We start from the raw sequence: 19,778 nt of genomic DNA, 5'->3' as shown, positions 1-19,778 counted from the left end.
GAAAGAAATGCAATCAAGTCAATGTGAGAGAAGTTTCAAGAGCCGAGATAAGGTGCAAGATTCCTCTACCTACAGAGGGTATCTTTTTCTTCTAGACATGTTGAACTGCTTGAAATCACGTTCTTTCTCTGAAGTAGACTGTAATCTCTTGTAAAAGGCACCAGCTGCCCTTAGAAGGGTCAGATGCCTGGGAACTTGCCATGTTAACTGCCTTGAAGTTGTGAACAGAAGCTAAAAGGCTGCTAACATCCTCATGAAGGAGACCATCCATCCAGAGGCATTGATTCTCAGGATGTCCTCTTCTCCAGGTAATCGATGCCAACACAACAAGAACAGGCAACAAGCATCAGTGAAGATGATGCAACTGGAAAATGGGGAGCTAAGCCTGGCAGACAAAACAAAAGGCAGGCTGGGGAGAGGATAGAGTAGGATTTAAAATTGGCAGCGACAGAGGTAACATTTCCAAGACAAAATATATTTAGGAAAGTTGAAAATACTCTGTCATGTGGCTCTGTCAAAGATTGTAGTAGAGGATTTAAAAAAAGGTACGTTTTTTATTAGTCCATATCAATCTTGCTTCATTTTTCTTGTCAGTGTGATATTTAGAATTGGAAGCCAAGGTGTTGAAATGCAAGTATCTTTCTCTAAGCAACGCAAATCAGCTCTGTCACATTGCTTGGAGCTGCAGAACCTATAACCTGTCAGGTTCAGGCAGGCTTAGGTGGCATTGAAAGGAGACTTCTCTCACAATGAATCCAAGTCTGAAGACCAGCAAAAGATCCTAAGAAAAGCTAACAGCCACAGGATGTAGTTGCTCTACGTGCAAAGGTACTACAAGAAATAACCCTATGTGCTGATTACAGAGACTGTTCTTCCAGATGTATTAATGTTAGCCATCTAAGCTAGTGCCAATAAATTGTGTGCATGTTTCAGTTATGACACTTACCAGCCATTTGCTGCTTATAAGACCTGTTAGTCAAGAAACTGAACAAAAAAGTGAAATAAACAAATGTTCTTTAGACATCAATCAAATAGGACGTCCATTTTAGGCACTCTTCCCTCCTGGGTTTATGCCCTGCTGTAGGATGATATTAGCACTGCAGCACATGCTTTCTTGCAAGGATGTATCTCAGATGAAACCAGAGATGAAAAACAAATGCAGAGGAGGAAAAAAAATCAAAAATCGATAGCCACTTTGAATTATTCATCTATGTGAAACAGGAATAAAATGCAAGCAAATCCCATCTTTAGAACAGTGACCCCTGGAGAATTTTCTTTATAGGAGTCAGACTGTCTACTGCAGATTTTTCTGCAGAATCATTGACACTTTAAAATTTCAGAGGCAAAGAAGTAGGATTAGGTCAAACACACACCACTCACCTCCCTGAATGCAAAGCAACATTGTGAATAGCCATGATCAATTTCTGCAATAGCTACTGCCAAAGCAGAGGCAGACAACATCCAGAACATGCATCAGTTTGCAAAAACAGGATTAAAGCTACTGAGAACAAGTCATCTCAAAGAAAAAAAAACCACCGAATCGTTTGCACTGGAAAAGACCTTTAAGGTGGAGTCCAACTCTTAACCCAGCACAACCACAGTCACCACTAAACCACATCCCTAGAAAAATATGTCTTTGTCCTACTGCCTCCTTTAGGCATTTTCCTGTCTTTCCTTTTTTTAACCATGAAAAGTCTCATCCATCTTGTCCAAAAGACCAATATCAGTGGTGAAAATGAACATATTAAAACCCCATCATTTAAAATGTATTCAAAAAGCATTCCACCAAAATGATTTAACAAGAGGACTGAGAACTCAAAGTGATTGAGTCATTCAGAAGCCACTGTCTCAAGAACAACCTGCTGTAGACTTAGTATTTCTTTTAAAAAGAAAACAGACAAGGAAACACCCACATCTACCAGGACACAAAGTATTAAAGAAAACAAAACAACAACATATGCTTCTTTTACTCTGTGTGCCCAACAATGACAGAATGATAGAATGGTAGGGGTTGGAAGGGACCTTTAGAGATCATCTAGTCCAACCCTCTGCAGAAGCAGGGTCACCTAGATCAGGTCACAGAGGAACATGTCCAGGTGAGTCTTGAAGACCTCCAAGGAAGGAGCCTCCACAGCCCCTCTGGGCAGCCTGTGCCAGGGCTCTCTTACCTCACAGGGAAATAGGTTTTTCTTAAGTGGAACTTTTTGTGTTCCAGCTTCATCCCATTACCCCTGTCCTGTTGCTATCTACTATAGAAAAAAGGGATGTCCCAACCTCCTGACACCCACCCTTTAGATGTTTATAAATGTTAATAAGATCCCCCCTCAGTCTCCTCTTCTCCAGACTGAACAGCCCCAGTTCCCACAGCCTTTCCTCGTATGATAGATGTTCCATATCCCTGATCATCTTGGTGGCCCTGCACTGGATTCTCTCCAGCACTTCCCTGTCCCTCTTGAGCTGAGGAGCCTCTCATAATTATTTTCCTTTTCTACTAAATCAAAGGGATAATCTTCTCACAAGGTCCATTCAAACAGATCCTGACACCTCCAATCTTTATATATGAGAGACAGTATGGCAGATTTGGTTCAGCACAATGCACGACCTCCACTTTACTTGAATGTTTCATAGAATTGTTCCAGGACAAACCCACTTACTCTTTGCCTCCATATACACTTCAAGAATTTTAGTTCCATCAAGTGCCAACAACATTTAACCACAGCATCTGGTTTTAGAAGCAAGAGCAATCATTTAGTAGGCAAGTTCTAACTTCAGAAAAGCTGCCAGTGAGTTCATGACTGCAGTGATTTCAACTCTAGGAGCTTTGATGTAAGGGAACTCGCAGAACTGTGCAGTTAGTGATCTGTGGGGATAAAAATGCAGAAAATGGAAAATCTCACCAATCCTTATTTCTGTCTGTGTTTGGTATTTGGACTAATTGTCAGTATAAAATAACTGTATCAGTTTATTTCTAGTTAAATAACTGTATCAACACAATCTGGTTTGTGAAGACTTATTCTCAAGTAAGTATTCTTCCATCAGGAATGCTGCTGCTAGTATTGTACTGCCAGCTTTGCTCATAGGCTTTGCTAGTACATGCCAGTCCTAGGCAATGACACTTGGAAGGAGAGGGTGGGAGCACAATCATTACCTGTATTGGCTGGGTTTCCCAGCATAGCAGTGTCTTACTGCCTCTCTTGCAGCATGTAACACCTAAGGCATACAGCTCATTTCCTACCATTTCCCCTCAAGACAGAAGGAATCTTTGGTCATGAAGAACATTTATTTAAACAAACATGTAGGTGTGGTACTGCATTTAGAGACAGCATGTCAAAGAATCACACTTGCACACAAAACAAGAAATGAGCTTGTGGTGAGAGCTGGACCCTGTAGGAACCCTTCTATTACCAAATGTGGCCTCCAAGAAACCACATCTGCATCTGTGGTTTTCATGCAGGCAGCATAGTCCTGCTCTCCACTGAGTCTTTTGTTACAAGCTGTACCCTGCAATTTTAGGAGCCATCCTATCCTTGAACTCAAGTCATCGACCATCCTAAAGCAAGATCTGGACTATGACTCATGGTTTATGGGGAAGCCTATTCAGGCAGCCAAGGACAGGTCTGATGCACTGGTGTTGTCAGGCAGAATGAGAAAACACTTCCCCATTCTAGCAGACTATTAGCATAGATTGGGAAGGTTAAAATCCATTTTAAGTGATGGACAGCTGATGAGCAGATATTTGTTCCAGTTATTTATAGGGGAATCTCAGATAACTGTTATCAAGGAATAGATGATCTGCAAGAAAATACAGTAATTGTTAAACTCATGGTTGGTACCAAAACCATTGATCTGATTTGTCAACTGGACTAAACACATTACAGACAAGAGCAAGAAATTTACACCATACCTGTGCACCGTTGGTTATAGTTTAGGAAACAGTAACTTCACAGCTGAGAACAGTGGGCATGAGCTCAGCTCAATGTAGAGAGCTAGCTGTGCATTAGCTTAATTAGCTGTTAATTTAGAGTAATAGTGACCAGTAATGTGGCCATTACACAGACCCCTCCAGGGGTTTTTGGTCTAGGGCTTTACTTTTTGAAAAACAGATTTTAGGATACTTTCAGTTATAGAATCTTAACACAGTTACAAGCATTGTTTGTCAAACACCCCAAATTAGTCTGATTTATACACCAGAATGCAGATGGATCTGTACAACAGAGGAGAGCTGCAGGTAGGTTTCTTCCAGATGAGAACTTAGACCTAGCAGATACAGGCAAAATGCAATATAGTGTCTGGAAACCACAATAAACAAATTGAACCTAGAAGTGAGACATGGTTTTAACCATGGGTAATGAACTACTGAAACTAATTACACGTGATTTATAGCAGACTGCTTGCAACCTGATCCTTCAAACAAAAAATGCCTCACCTTAAAAACAATTGTATAACACAAAAATTGTAGCATCCCCTGAGGAACAAACATAAACAATAGTTGAAACATCCATTTGGTTTAAAGTTGACATTGGAGACTGTCTTTGGGAAGTGAATTTATTGTCTTTGCAGTGCTCTTGGTCTTCCAAAGCTTGGACTCAGGAGTTGACTCGTTTGCTCTGTTACTGCTTCATACAGCACAGCAGGATAAAGCAAAATTTAAAGAAAAATACAGATGGGATAGGGATCTGGTGTGGATCCTCTGCAGGAGCATGTTTGTCTTAGCAAGAAATCAGGGAAAGCTGATTGCTTCTGCACACAATCCCCTGAAGTTTCCAAATCATGCAGCAAAGCATTCCATCATACTGAATAGAGTGAAAAGGAGTTGTACTTCAAAAGAAAGATGCCTCTAGCCACAAGACCTTAATGATCTCTGTTAACTTCACCTCAGAATCCATTATTTGCTAGCACAAAGACTACTACAGCTTCTCAGTATCAAATATAAAGCACAGCATCTCAGATTCCCCAGGAAAAAAGCAACACCAGATCAGGAAAGGAACACGGTGCCTCCAGTCTGCAGTGTTAAGTTCTTACAGAGGGAGAAAAAGGGCCTGTGTTCCAGCAACACCATAGTTAATAGGGCAAGAGAAAATCCTGGAACACAGCCAGTCAGACTGAGTGACATCTGTTTTCTAAGGAGGTAGGAATTATGGCATTAAAATTACAATAGCGCATGACAACAATTAATCTCATGGCAAAATAGGATTAACAAGCTCCCTCTACACTTGTTTTTCAGTCTTCTGAATTTGCACCTGGTGCAAGGATTTCTTGAAACAGCAGTTAAAATCCTAAATGAAATCACTTCAGGGGAACTCTGTGCATTTCCCCTGCCTGAGCTGGATGCAGCAGAGCATCAGAAGCACCGGTACCTTCTGCAGGCTGAGGGCCTCCCCACCATTTCAGTGCACCTTGTGCACCAGCGTGGGAAGCTGATGACAGAGCCTCCTTCTCTTGTGTCTCCTACATTGATGCCACCAGCTGCTCTACACTGGAGCAGTGAGATAGTGCACCTTTGCTGGCTGTTAAGTGAGAGGCTTTTGCCTTCACGAACCCCCCGTGGGAAAGACTCCAGAAACTAATGTACAAACTTCTCTAGATATACCCATGAGCTCACACAGAGTTAGTGGCTCCAGTGGCTCATCCCAGGGTCCTTAAGCTCCAGAAAAAGCCACTGTAATACCCATAGCCTCTTCCCTCCACAAGTGCAACATTCAGGTAAACAGCAATTCAGAGTAGCTGGTCAGAGACTCCCTCCTCAAGCCCACACCAGTACTAGAGACTCTTTAAAAAGTAAAGAAAGAGTTTGAGAATTGCACTCATAGCACAGTAGAGGGAAATAGACCAAGAAATCTGTCACAAAATTATGCAGCTGTTGAAATTGTCACATGTTAAAGGTTATTTTCCTAATTAATCCAGAGCAAAGATATGTTGTGCAGAGTTGTCAGAAATGTGCAGTCCCACATAAAATGCTGCAGATGTGTAATGATGGAGAAGAGATTCTGAGGAAAAGTGGCAGCACATTGAGTACCATGTTAAGCTGAAAACCTCCAGTTTGGGATCGAGTCTCTATGGACAATTTCAGCTCTCTTAGTGAAACCAGATGAGCTCAGGTGAGATGAGTTTGCCCTATGGAGCAACTCATCCCAAATTGTTTAATATGATTATGACTCTTTGTGATACCATAATATCAGGAAAGCAGCATGGTAAGAGATTTTAGTAATATTATCCACTGTGAGCAGAGAGACTGCAATAGCTCTAAGTCACATCATCTTTTCCTAGGCAAAAGAATCAGTCCATCACCCACCTCTCTCCCTGACTCTTCTCAGCAAAGCAGCTTGCAAAGGTATTGAACTACTGAAGACATTCCTTCTTAAACTGCCTGCACCAGCTTCCAGAAAACAAGCACATCTGGAGAGAGACGTGTCCAAAGAGACACACTGAACCATCCTGAAGCATCAGGATACCTTCATTCAACAGACCTACATGACAAACTCAAGCACAAAGGCAAGACTTGCTAAGAGACTTGTCAGTTTGGGGGATCTCTGTGTAAATAAAGGCTGTAAGTTAGGACAGTAAAATCAACCTTTTTAGTGTCACTGCCTTTTATTATTGTTACTACTGATTTGCCCAGCGAACCTGACAGTTAACACACCTGCAATACCCCAGATCAGATGCCTCATGGAACCTTCTTTACAGACTGGCATCACTTTTATCACCCTTTGCTCCTCAGGACCCAAAGCAAGGGATAAAGAGGGAGATACATGTTGCTAATATTAATCCAGATTAGTGCTTAGTCTATTTGTACCATAGACTCTGTTATAGTTGCTTCACATTTAGACAGATCTGATGACTGTTTCAATGGGTATGTTTCATACACAGTACTGTAATCCTCTAATCCCCTATTGTAATCCCCTGCTTTGCAAGGGGGTAAACTTTCTGTCCCCATGTTAATGTCACAGGAAAGTTAAGAGATCTCTCAGTCAGTGGCACATTTGAGGAGAATCCAGGTACCTCCTTTCACAGCTATCCATTGGGAGACAGCTTCCCCAACTGGAAAATAAATTCAGAAACTTTGACAAGAGTGTGAAATGTACAGTTGAGCTACAAGACAGTCTTGTATAAAAGAAATTGTGTAATCTGTGCTTACTGCAGCAACTTTAACATATATTACATAAAAGTATTATAAAGAGTCTAAGCAGAGTTCAAGCTTTTCACAAGCTAAGCAAGCACACTGTCTAACTGTTAATGTAATTTTTATGACACTCTTATTCATTATTCTTTACAGGAAAGGGTGACAGGCCTTCAAAAAGGGATTCAGAAAGTCATTTCACTAGTCTTGCACACTACTTGCAACACGTTTTGTGCACACAAAAATGCATTCTAAAAGCCAAAAGGAAGAGATAGATAATAAATAGCCTGCAAAGCAAAACTATGTTGTGCCACCTGACTAAGATACACAAGACAGATAGATAAATTCTCACTTATTAGCTAATACAGGCTTTTAAACATCACATGTTTCTGTTGACTCCATTCTCAGTAGGAAGGTATGTGACCAAGTTAAATTCCTTGCATCCAATGGATCCTTAAGATAGTTTTTCTTCTTAATATTCATGTCTGCAGATTCTTAGGCAAACAACACAATCAGTTGAATTTGACATTCTAAATCACAATCAGCTTTATTCTGTACTGCTTTCAAACCCGAAAGAAAAGATAATGCTGATAAATCAAAAAGCTGACCTTTCACTTCTGAAGAAAACTGAGCCAGGTGTCGAGTAACAAAGAGTCGCAGTTGCTGATTCAGGTCACAGGACAGAAGGTTAATGTTCCAGGAACGAATTCCTGTCCAACAACAAAGAAAAGAAGAGTGAGCTGTTACTGTCTTTACTCCAGAAATGTAAGTAGAGGTAGAGATGTTAGCAGGACACACAAGGACCAGTGATGCTCTCCCAAAAGAGCATACTTAGGATGGAGAAAGTCTTCAGAAGCAGAGGGCTTTAAGATGCTTACCTTTCAGAAAACATCTTTCCCTGAAGCACGTGCAGTGAGCAAGCCTTCATTCAACCTGGGTTCATGCAAGTGAAGCTAACAAGACACAAGGGACCGAAGCTAAATAATGCTACTGCTTAACCAAGCAAATACATGATGTTAGTTTTTCATCTTCTGCATTATCCAGGATTGGTCACTAGTAGAGATGGTTTAACTGAATGGTTAAACTACTAAACAGCTCAGACACCAGCTTCTCTGCTCTTATAGCCTGTGCATCCTCCAAACCACAGAAGCACCCTGGCCACCCCTCCCCCCCAAACTTACTCTGCTTAATCACTCCTTCAAAGCCCCTGATCTCACAGACCCTTTGAGTTTGCTCTTTAATCTATATAATCTTTGCAAGCTAATCTCCTTCATATCACAGCAGGAAATAGCATGTGCTCCCATGGCAAGTGGCACCATGCTATGCTGGGGAAGTCACCTTCAGACCTCAGTGTGAGTAGTTGTCCATTCTGGATGACACCAAACACTACAGATCACGGATCAGGCAGCAAGAAAGTGAACAAAATATTTTCCTATGCTATGCTCTTGTAAGCACCCTTGTTTAAACAACAAGAAAAAGTCCAATATAAAGTGCATCTTAACACAGTCCCAATGAGCATTCTGACCTGGACAGGAACAATGTGGCACTCTGCAGGGCCAATCCTGCTGACTCGAGCTGCTGTGTCACTGTCATGGTGTCCTACTGCAGCAATAAATGCTATTTGAGGTAGTGCTACATCCTCTAGGATGCAGAAAGAATAGATCCTCTTTCAGAGCAAGGAAAGGGAATAGTGAAATTCTCTCACTCATCATCCTACTTTATTCAACACTTTTTCCCATCCAGGTAGTCTAAAGTTACTCCTAATCTCTCACTTGCCACAGTTTCAATTGATCATCCGATGGCATAGGAGCCAAAGCATTGTCCTTGCTGATTAGGATCCTTTACCCCCCAATACAAGAGTGCAGATTATACCACAAGGTTTCTAAATATTAATACTCTTTGCACATGCATGGCTTGGGCAAGGTTCTGTGATCTGTTTTCTGTCTTTTTCCTTACGCCCATGTGAACTTTTTTATTTCCTGATGAGGCAATTGGCTTATAAGATTTGGCATTTTCCCCTTATAAGATTTGGCGTTTTTGCCTAGAACCAGACCTAGTCTTCCAGATACTGTTTCCAAACTGGACAAAAGTCACACAGGAACAGAAAAATAAGACCAGTCTTTATTAGACAGCATTTTTTAATAGGTGTTCTTCAAGCATCCCAGAGATACACAATGCCACGGCCTAAGAAAGACCACATCACACCTCGAAAAAAAAAAGCAGGTTCCCATAACATCCTATATTAACCATGCCATTCTCCTGAATTGAAGTATATAAAGAAGGCTGGGAAAGCACTCATTTTGCATAAGCCAGAGGAAAATATTCACTGAAAAAACATCTGTGGTGTGCTTTTTGGGTTTGGTAGGTTTTTGCTCAAAGTGCTACATGTAACAGAACAAAACTTATCTTTGCATCCTTTAGAAAACCCTATTCAGATGTATGGTATGGAACACTTGGGGCCAACTTTGCTTGCCAAATTTATTCTCCAATTCTGTTAATCTGACTGTTATCAGAGCTATAATCAGAGTTTACCAGACTTACCAAGTTGCAGGAAAATGCTTTTCAGAAAGGCAGAAGTGTTTTGTTATTTACATTGCTTTGTTTCCCAAGGAAATCGAATGTTCTGCTCAGCATCCTGTCCTACCGTCACAAAAGCCTCACCTGAACCGTCTCCAGTAGCATCACTTAAGAAAGGAGAATCATCATGTACCTGTTATTTCCACATTTCTTCAACTCCCTGAATCTAGAGTTTAGCTGCCTCCAAAGTTATAATATGTTGTCTGTTGACAGATCCCAAGATCATGCTGTGACTTCAACTATTGTTACTTTTTATATCCATCTTCCAATTTGCACATCTTGCCCTATTTCAAGGAAAGATTATTCTGGTATTTCACAGTGGGGAAAACTCCCCTATGACTTGCTGGAGGTCCTACTCTAAGTCAGTGACAGGAAAGTCTGAAATTCAGGTTCCTAACTCCCTCATCAGTTTACTTCTAGCATTAGTAACTTATCAAAACTGCCTAAATGGCTTTCATGCAAAGAAGTGTCTCCACTTGGCAGAACTTCAGTAGGTTTCTGGTCAGACAATTTTTCTGCCACAAAATTGGCATTTATTTTTTTCACTCAAGTGGGAATTCACAGGTTATTGGCATGTGACCAAAGAACATGAGTAAAATCCATTACTTTATAGTCTGATCTGTCACCAGACTCAGAGGAGAGATAAGGATGTAGGCACACACATCAGTTCAGTGATATGCCATTCAAAGAGGGGCTTTCAGAGGCCAAATAGTCTTAATCTGATCTATCCCTACTGAGTAAAGACATTCCTTGGAAAAATGAATGAAACACTGCTCTCAAAGTAGCTGGTAAGTGTCATGCCAGCAGAGATGGATGGAAAAGATGCTGAAGTGGAGAAATTGGACAAGATTTGACATTTCTACACATTTTGACCTCTCAAATTGCACTGTCCATCTGTTCCTCAGTACTGTTGATGCTCGAGAGGAAAACAGTAACAGAAGTATCTCTGAATAACACAGTTTGGCCAATAGTTACAGCTGTTATCACTGGTGTCTTTTCAATCAATGTCTTGGAAACAGAGGGCATGGAGAAGAAGGGTATGCAAAGTCAAAAAGCTGTTACTTCATTTCTCAGAGGTGTACTAAACTGCTTGTTAGAACAGGGATTCTCCTAAGGTCCTGATGTAGCTGATAACCTGTCCTTTTTCTTAGGAACAATCAGAAACTGCCACAATGCAAGAACTGCTATCTCACCACCTCCTTCCCCCTCGCTTTTAAGCAACCCTGCATTTAGAAAGACAAATTTGTTGCCAAGACCCCTGAGCGCTACCATGATATGGACACCAAAGGGCAAAATGTTATGGCAGTCCTATCTTGCTCGATGTCATTCCTGAAGCAGTTCACTGCTGTGGCTTACGCTCCCTCAGTTTCTCTGGTCCACACCGTTGTTCCTTAAGGAGAAGCCATAGCACAATAAGTCTCTGATTGCAGCTCTCCCCTTGCACTGCAGTAAGTAGGCAAGCAAGACAAATCTTCCAACTAATAAGGCAAGAAGTTTGGTGTAAGATGGAAATATGATATAATCTGCTGACTGACTAATAAAATAGAAACTTGGGGAAATTAGAACCATAAAATATCTTCAGGCTGTAAGACATTCAAAAAACCCAGCGTTAACTGTATTTCACTAATGCAAGTAAAGGAATGCTCGGGGAGGGAGGAAGATGGAGATACAGCAACTTACAGCCCGAGTACCTGCAGTGTGTCAGCCCACAGGACCGGCGCCAGACGGACTCGCTATTGCTGCCATCTGCCACCGGGCTCATCCTGGCTGCCGCGGGACCCGCGGTCACCTCACAGCGCGGCCGCAGCGTCGCTGCGCCACCGAGCCGCGGGCCACGCCCGGCGGAGCGCGGCACCGCTTCTCCGCAGCCCCGTGCCCAGGCCCTGCCCGGGATCTGCGGACCCACGACGTGCCGCTGAGCATCCTCTCCTCCGACCCCGCCTCCCGCCGCCCGGCCCCGGCAGAGCGGCAGCCCCCGGACCCCTGCCCGGGCCCGCACCGCCGTCCTTCCGAAGGGAAGAGAGCGAAGCTCTGCGGCGGTGCCGCAGGACAGGACGGGCCGGGGGGCGGCGGGGACGACGCGGCAAGCGCGGGAGGACTCGTATCGCGGCGCAGCCCCGCGACATTGGGAAGCAAGGACCGGCGCCGCCTCGCCCCGCTCCTCACCGCGCTCCAGGGCGCCGCGCAACGCGCCCCGCTCCGGCTCCGTCCCGATCTCCCCGATCACGACGAGCAGCGCGTGCCGCAGCGGCTCCCGGCGCCGCCGCCCGCCCGGCAGCCAGGGCGCTGCCGTCTCCATGGCGACGGGCCCGGCCGTGGTCTCCATGGCAACCCCGGCGGCCGCTGCTGCAGCGCGCGGTGACTGGCGCACGGCTCTTAAAGAGCCCTCAGCCCGTCCCCCATTGGCCGCGCCGCCACGTGGCCCCGCGCTGCCGGGGGGGGAGTGGCCGGCTCCTGTCCTCCCCTCCGGTCGCCCCTCCGTTGCCCCCCTCCGCTCCGAGGGGAAGGCCGGTACAGCCGCAAAGCTCAGATGCTCAAAACCGTGAGCTGGGATCACGGCCTTTAAACGAATAACTCAGAGTGGGGTTTAGTCCACCGTGGTGGTCTAAGTGGGAGTTATTTAAATACAGAAATGAAACCCACAGAGGTTTTGAAATGGTGACTGTTGAGTTGCTGCCATAAAATCTCAGAAGCCAGCAGTGCTACAAGGTTCTTAGGCCTGGCATCACTGTTTATGTTCCTTCTTTCTTTGCCATCGCTCAGCAGTAAGCTGAACAGTCTGCTCTTCATCTCCTCCTGGTGGTGGTTCTTCTTCCTGCTCAGTTAAAGACGTGTCATGGTTTCCAATGGTAAACGATGAGATCTCCTGGATTCCAGAAACATGAGATACACAAAGAAACTCTCCAAACTTCGATAGCCACCAGTGTAAGTAGATGGGAGTTCTTAACATCCAGGGTGACCACAAGCCTTAATGCAGGTACCAGTTCGTATCACTAAGTTCTAACTAGCCACATCTCCAAAGCACTTTAATGCAGTATGTGGAAAAGCTGAGCAAACTCAAGGTATGAGACCTCTACATGCCGAACAAGGGACACACACCAGAAAGTAGTTTCAGATAGAATAATATGTATCTTTTCAGACAAAGAAAGGGAGATCCATTCCATGCTGATGCAGTGGGGTGGAAAAGCAACTCAGCTACTGTAAAGGGAGAGTCAAGTTAGCAACAATCGGCAGCATTTCCTAAAACAGAGTGAGATTCTGCCCCCTGCAGTCTGCAAGATTTCCAACGAGGTGAGCTACAGTTTAGGAAGCACGGTGGGTGTCCTGCCTGCCCTGTTTTCTTCCGCTAAGCCTGCAGGGAGGACACAGCTGAAGCCTCAGAAGGTTCAGATAGTTGGCATTTTGGGAAGCATATGTGAATCTGTAGTGTCATAAGACTGACAGAAGATAATCAGGAAAAATGCCAACCATAGAGGCAATCCAGAGTAATTATCTCTGCTGGCTACAACTGATGTTACCAGCTTACGGTTTTCTCAAATTGAGATCTTTAAACAAAAGGTGCTCTAGCTCTCAGCAGATAAGTTAGGAGATGATGTAGTAGGTCTTTTTCACATTAAATTGTGGTGACACCACTGGCTGTGATCTCATGAAATACATCATAAACAGGGAGAATTTGTGCATTCAAAGGGTTTCATTTACTTCTGTGTGTTGTAACCTGCATAGCAGCGTTAATTTAGTCTGAAGGGATTGCTCTGAGGTAGGTAAATACGTGAATAAAGCAATAAACCTTGCAAATAAACACCAGCAAACAATAAATCCTATCGTGGAAGTAGGATTGTAGATCACAGGGGGAAAATGACAAAATAAGAAGATGAAAGGCTTTCTGATAGTTTAATACCAGCCAGTAGAAGTGCCTTCTGTTTTCAAGTGATTCAGTCTGCATGCTTGATGCTTATTTTTGACATGGTAGCTTTCCAGAGCTGCAGCTTTTCACTGCAGTGCAGAGATGCTTCTCCAGCTGGCTTTCCGCCAAGGAGAAAAGAAACGGGAGACATGAAAGCTGGAGTGAAAGCTTAAAAAAGAATATCCAAGCATGGTTCAGTACCACAGAGACTAGAACCTCTAGGGAAGACTGTTTACAAATTAGAGACGGGAGTTTATTATGCGATGCATTTGCATTCCTTTACTGCACCATCAAGTGACAGAATAATGGTATTTGTATTGCTTTCTGATGCTAACCAGAACTGTCCGTTGTCTCAGTGGAACTAGGGTGACTTGAGTCCTGGTGTGTGCACTGCAAAAGGCAGTGAAATGAGGGATTTCCAGCCTACCAAGTTCCCCTTTTCCCCTGTAAATTCACGCTGTGGATCCATATAATAGATCTGTATAGCAATTATGGTGTACGTTTCTGCTTTCACGCACTGCAGCAGTAGCTGGCACCCCTGTGAAATATCAAAAGCTGACTGAGCTGATTACAGATGTTAGAAGTCCTGACAAATGTCACAGAAGGAGAGGTGGCCCAAGCAGATTGCCTCTGAACAGTGAAGGGTGATGAATCACAGGTAAATGACCATTATAAAAAATGAGTTTAGAAAGCAGGCTCAAAATAGTTTTAAAAGGATCTTCATAATATCATGGGAAGAACAATCTATGCAATTTCAGTTTCTGTCTTTCAGCCTGGAATGATGACTTCCTGTCCTTCCCAGCTAAAAATGTCCACATACTTCTGGGAACCAGAGATCTACAGCAGCACCTGAATGAGGAGAATGCCTTTAACAGAGGAAAAATATAATGTCACTTTGACTGTGACATTTCTAAGAAGTAGGGAAAACAGGTGACTGCCTAAAATTACTTTGCTCAGGTCTTGCTCTCTTTTGTGGTGAACACGGCTATCCTGACGTGGAGCAGCAGAAGCCAGCGCTGGTGACGCTTCCACGCAGAGATGGAGCCATGTGGCTATTTGTACTGTCACTTCCAGGACACGTTGTAAGAGACAGCAAGAGAAACAGAGGGTTAAGCCATTCAGTTAGAACAAATCACATATATTTTTGTTTCTATTTAACTCCACGGATGATTTATCAGAGTACTACTCCTATTTCTTCCAATTCCAATTGGAATTGAAACAGATGCTTATCAGACCAAGAAAGCTACTATGCAGTAGTCCCTCTTTGAAGATGAGGCTGTTTTTAATTGATTAAATACTGAATACAAAGTGGCCAGAATCCTTGCCTCTTTATTTCCATCTTTCCTCATTACTAAAACCAGTCAAAATAATGTGGCTGAAACAGTCAGCCAAAGCATAGTATAGAAAATGAGCACAAATGGAATACTACTATGGACACTGAACTCCTTGAGTTGTCAAACAATCTCACTGAACAACACAGAGAAACTACAAACACACACTGGTGTCAGCAGGGCACCCTCCAGGGGCCACTGTGCAGCTGTCTGTGCACGACTGTATTCTGAAAACAGCTTATTGTTACTGGACCTGTGAGTGAGAGACGGACACGTTCCAATCAGAACAGACGTTGGGTGAAACTTCTGAAGTCAAATACAAATGTATGTGACACGTGGCATCCGTATCTTTCTTTGTTAGAGATCTAATGGCTGTAGAACCTGCCTGAATTTCCATGTTACCATGCCAACAAAAAATGAAGTGCAGTACCTGATAAATTAATGTAAAATGCTTATAAGGTTGAAAAAGTATTCAGAAATCATTATGTCTGTTTTTTTGCTTTCTCTTTTTCAGTTCTGCTACTGATTCCCTCTCTTGGCCTGACCATCTCTCATGATTTCTTCAAAACAGGAATTGCAGGCTTTGCAGATATCCAGTCATTCCCTTTTCACCCTGTTTGTGTCAAAGCCCAAAGCTCCAGGTCAAAGTTCCAGTTATTTTGTGCTTGCTATACACTATTCCAGTGCTTTCATTAGAGAATTACTTCTTACACTAGCAAAATCAAGCAGACATTTATTTTAAAACAGAGACACTGGTGAGATTAAGTTGAAAGAGATATGGAAGTAATACAGACAATTATCCAAAGGCACTTCTGGTTTTGGGAAAAGCTGTGTTCTTACCAGGCTGAGTTAGTGTCTCACTCTTGTGGTTTAAGTCTCCCTGTCAACGAAGCACGGCCTGATGGTTCTGGGCAAAACAGACTCAACTACTTGACATAAGGAAGAAAATAAGAGCAGTTCAGTCTACTACCAACTAGAAACGGACAGACAGAAAGCAAAATCAGTGCCTCAGGATGCCCTTCAAAGCCTTGGAGGACAGAACAAGGTCCATATAGGGATGTTGAGACCACTTGTTCCTGCCTGGACTCACATCTCAGGCAGCCTCATGAGAGAAAGGCTGCTTGCCCCCTCTCTTGCCACCCATGAGACAATGAAGACACATAACAGAATGCCGTGTCCGGCCGGCAGCCAGCCTCAGGTCGCGGCACTGCTGGGGCTTGTTGGAGGACGCTGTCCGCTACGGGTCGGGGTGCAGGCCGGGCCCCCGTCCATCGCAGCTGTGGCGAGGGGGGGCTCGCTCCCTGGGGCATGCGAGACCGGCCAGGCGTCCGCCCTCCCTCGCGCTCCGGGCTGCCCCGCGGCCCACCGCGGACGGCCTCTGGGCCCCGCTGCTGCCCCTGGGCCCCGCCGCGGCGGCACCGGAGCCCCCAGGCGCGGCGCGGACGGCAGGCGGGGTCCGGCCCGTCGCCGCCCGGCTGATGTCAGCGGGGCGGGCGCGGCCGGGGGCGGCGGTGAGGCTCGAGCGCCCGTGCCTCCGCCCGCAGCGGCGGCACCGGCCCTGCTCGCTGGCTCCCGGCTGAGACCAGGTAAAGTGTGCCGGGCCAGGCCGGGCTGCCGCGGCGCCGCTGCCTCCCCCCGCCCGCGGCCGCTTTGTCCGTAGTGCGGAGCCCGAGCCGGGGAAGCGGCCGGGGAGGCTCCACCTGTCCCGCGAGGCGCGCGGGTCCCTCCGCCGAGGGGCCTGGGGGAGGCTGGGGCGCCGCTGCGGGCTGAGGCGCTGCGCGGGTCCTGTCCGGGAGTTCCGGCGGCCGTTCGGCGGCAGCTCTCGGGAGCGGGGCGGCGGGGCGAGGCTGCGGCCCCGGGAGTGGGGAGCTGCGGCGGGCAGGCTGCCGGGCGTGGGGTGGGCATTCAAATGCATCTCCTGGTGACGACGAGGACGTTCACTGTAAGCAGCAAAGTTTGGGAGGTGCAAGCGCGGATGGCTGCGATTGGCCTTGCCGCTGGCCAGCTGCAAGCGCAAGCCGGGACAGCCGCTGCCAGTGCGCTCCTGCACTGCTCGTTCTCTAAGGCGCCTGGGGACCTTGGGTCGGTAGGATGCCGGGCATCCTTATCTGCCACGGGACTTGCGGGTTCCGAGAGCGGTAAATACTATTTATTATATACTATTATAATAAATACTATTTATTCCCAACTGAGTCGAGCAGAGGATAATGCATACAAAACCTGGCCGTGTAGATTTGTAGGTGTGTCTCCCATGTAAGCAATAACAATTGTCACAATACTTAAACCTGGATCGTCAAAGATCATTAGCATCCTTACTCCTTTAGTAAATTCATCAATCTTGTTAGTGATCTTAGTTTATGTATCTAGTTTCTGCTTGAAATCAGGATGTGGAATTGAGTGCTTTTAATGTGAATACCATCCTGCTTTGAAGATGGGTCCTGGGTCTGCGCTGAGGCAGAGGTGGGTTCACAGTGGAAGAAATGAGGATAAGTACTAGTAGTCCTGTTTCTCGATTTCACGTCCTAATTCATGTACTACATTGGAAAGGAGTATGTGGAACAAAACAAGCTGTAGCTTCAACTGTCTGTTGCAAATTCTGTAAGATACAAGAAATTCAGAAAAAGTATTCCAAACATGAAAAATCAGACAGGCTCATACCTTTGTTTATTGGAAGTCTGGTGCTGGACCTGTTTTGTTTGAAGGCAAGGGAAGCAAAGATTAATTTTGCCTTTATATCCACTTTTTTTAGATAAAGATGGCCACACCCTATTCATAATTTATGATAAGATTCAGAAAAAAAGGCAGTCTGCAGACTCAGGGGGGATATTTAACTCAAATATTTGTATATTGTAAAGAAAAATGACACAGGAAGGGAATCCTGGAGATGATCTCATCCTGTTTTTTGGTCAAGATCAAACACACCTTTTTGTTACTACTTACAAAAAAAGTCTAAAGTGTTAGAGACTGCGTAATCTTCAGCGCTTCCTTAGCCTGGCTTTTAAAATGTTTTTGCTTATTTCTGTTTTGTCTTACTTTAAATCTGTGTGCAGTGCAGGGAAACAAATTCACAGGTGTCCCCTAAACTGCAGATAGGAAAAAGAAATTATTTGCTATCAACTTTTTTCTGTTTGAAGACTATTAAAGTAGCCAATTCCTTTTCCACTTCTCCCTAGACTTAGACCTTGCCAATGCAGAGTACATGAAATGTTTCATGCATCTAACCTGTATGCATATTGTACTTAGGTATGGTGATGATTCATCATTTTTTTTACTTACTGAAATTTAACCCCAGCTATATTTCCTTTGTTTGCTAATGAGAGTCCCATATAGCTACTGTTAAAAGCCTTACTACGAATAGGTACTGTTAAAAGCTTTGCTACAGTAAAACTGTTATTCTGCCACTTTCCTCCTGTCCATGAGGCCTGTTGCTGTGACATGAGAAGAAATCAGATGGATTTTACGTACGCTGTCATTACAGATCTGTGCTGGCTGCTAAGTCTTCTCCTTGTTCTTTTCTAGATCCAACCTGTTAAGTTGTTTGACGATTTGTTATCAAAGTTTTCAAGGATCTGAAGGGAATTTTGAGAAAGAGTGACTGGCATGTTTGCCACTTCTAGTCTTCAGATGCCTCATTATCCTCCATGAGTTTCAAAAGGTAACTGTGAACGCTCCCTAAGACATTTTTGGGAAAGAAGTCTAGACTCAACATCTGGCCTAGATAAGCACTCTTTAACCTGTTTCAGCCTTATTTCAAGGCAGAAATCCTGCCCTTTGTCGTTGCTGTTTAACTGAGCTCGCTCCCATTTTCTGTTAAACAATTAGAGAAGAACAGTAAGTGCTTCTGCCTTCCTGATATTAGCCACCCAGTAGTGTTTCCTCAGAGCAGCAGACTGATGATTCTTGCAGTTGTTGTTTACCTACTAGTATTTCTGTAGATGATTTTTCTTGTTGCTGTTAATGTCTCTGACCTTTTATGTTTTTGTCCTTGTATGCTTCTGTCATTCTTTTACACTGATCCATTAAGAAGCTGATACAGTCCCTATTTCCTTGCTGCTTTTCTTTCCTCTGTTTTCTCTGCATACCTGAGTCAAATCACCTTTTCCTGTTGTATTTCTTATCCCTTCTTTGCATTAGGGTAGTTTGCACTTGGGCCTTTAGTGAAGAAACTGTCACCTCTGTGTAACTTCACCCTTTTTGTGCCTCATGATCTTACTTGTCAGTTACCTGTTTATTGATGGCTGCTCCTCAAAACCCATTCTTTGTTTTTTCCACTCTCTCATTTTCTTCCCAGAGATGTTTTATGCATGGCCAATGTTTGCCCAGTTGAATGTGCTTCTCATGTTGCAACAAACACAATAGTTTTGTCTTTGTTCCCCCCAGTTAATAGTTAACTGTATCTATTGTAGAAGCACCCTCAGGTGAAAATCTGGAGTTTGAAGAAGTGCTTGGCCTAGTTAGGCATTTCAGAGGCACCGATGAATAGCATATATTCTCTAGGAGAAGCTAATAAAGAAGAGGTGCTGGCTGGATAGAAGTGTAAAAGAAGATGATGCAAGGAAGGATATAGTTGTTAAACATTCTGTTGATTAAAAAAGGAGTTTATACTTACATGCTAAAGAGAAAGACGGTAGCAAGCTTGGAAAACCAGCAAGGATCGGTAGTAGGCTACCTTAAACTTGCTTAAAAACCTGAGGGCTTATGCCATACTTGTGCTTAGAAGACAGCTTTACTTTCTACTTAGCAAAAAAGCACCCCAAAGAGATGAATTTTGTGTTCTATTTAATTTGGAGGGTAAACATAAAGGAAGACTACTAGAAATGCTTTCAGAATTCTCCTTGAAGGGAATTGA

The sequence above is a fragment of the Colius striatus genome, chromosome 7, assembly GCF_028858725.1.
Source record: "Colius striatus isolate bColStr4 chromosome 7, bColStr4.1.hap1, whole genome shotgun sequence".
Classification (NCBI taxonomy): Eukaryota; Metazoa; Chordata; class Aves; order Coliiformes; family Coliidae; genus Colius; species Colius striatus.
This window is presented reverse-complemented; position numbering follows the sequence as displayed.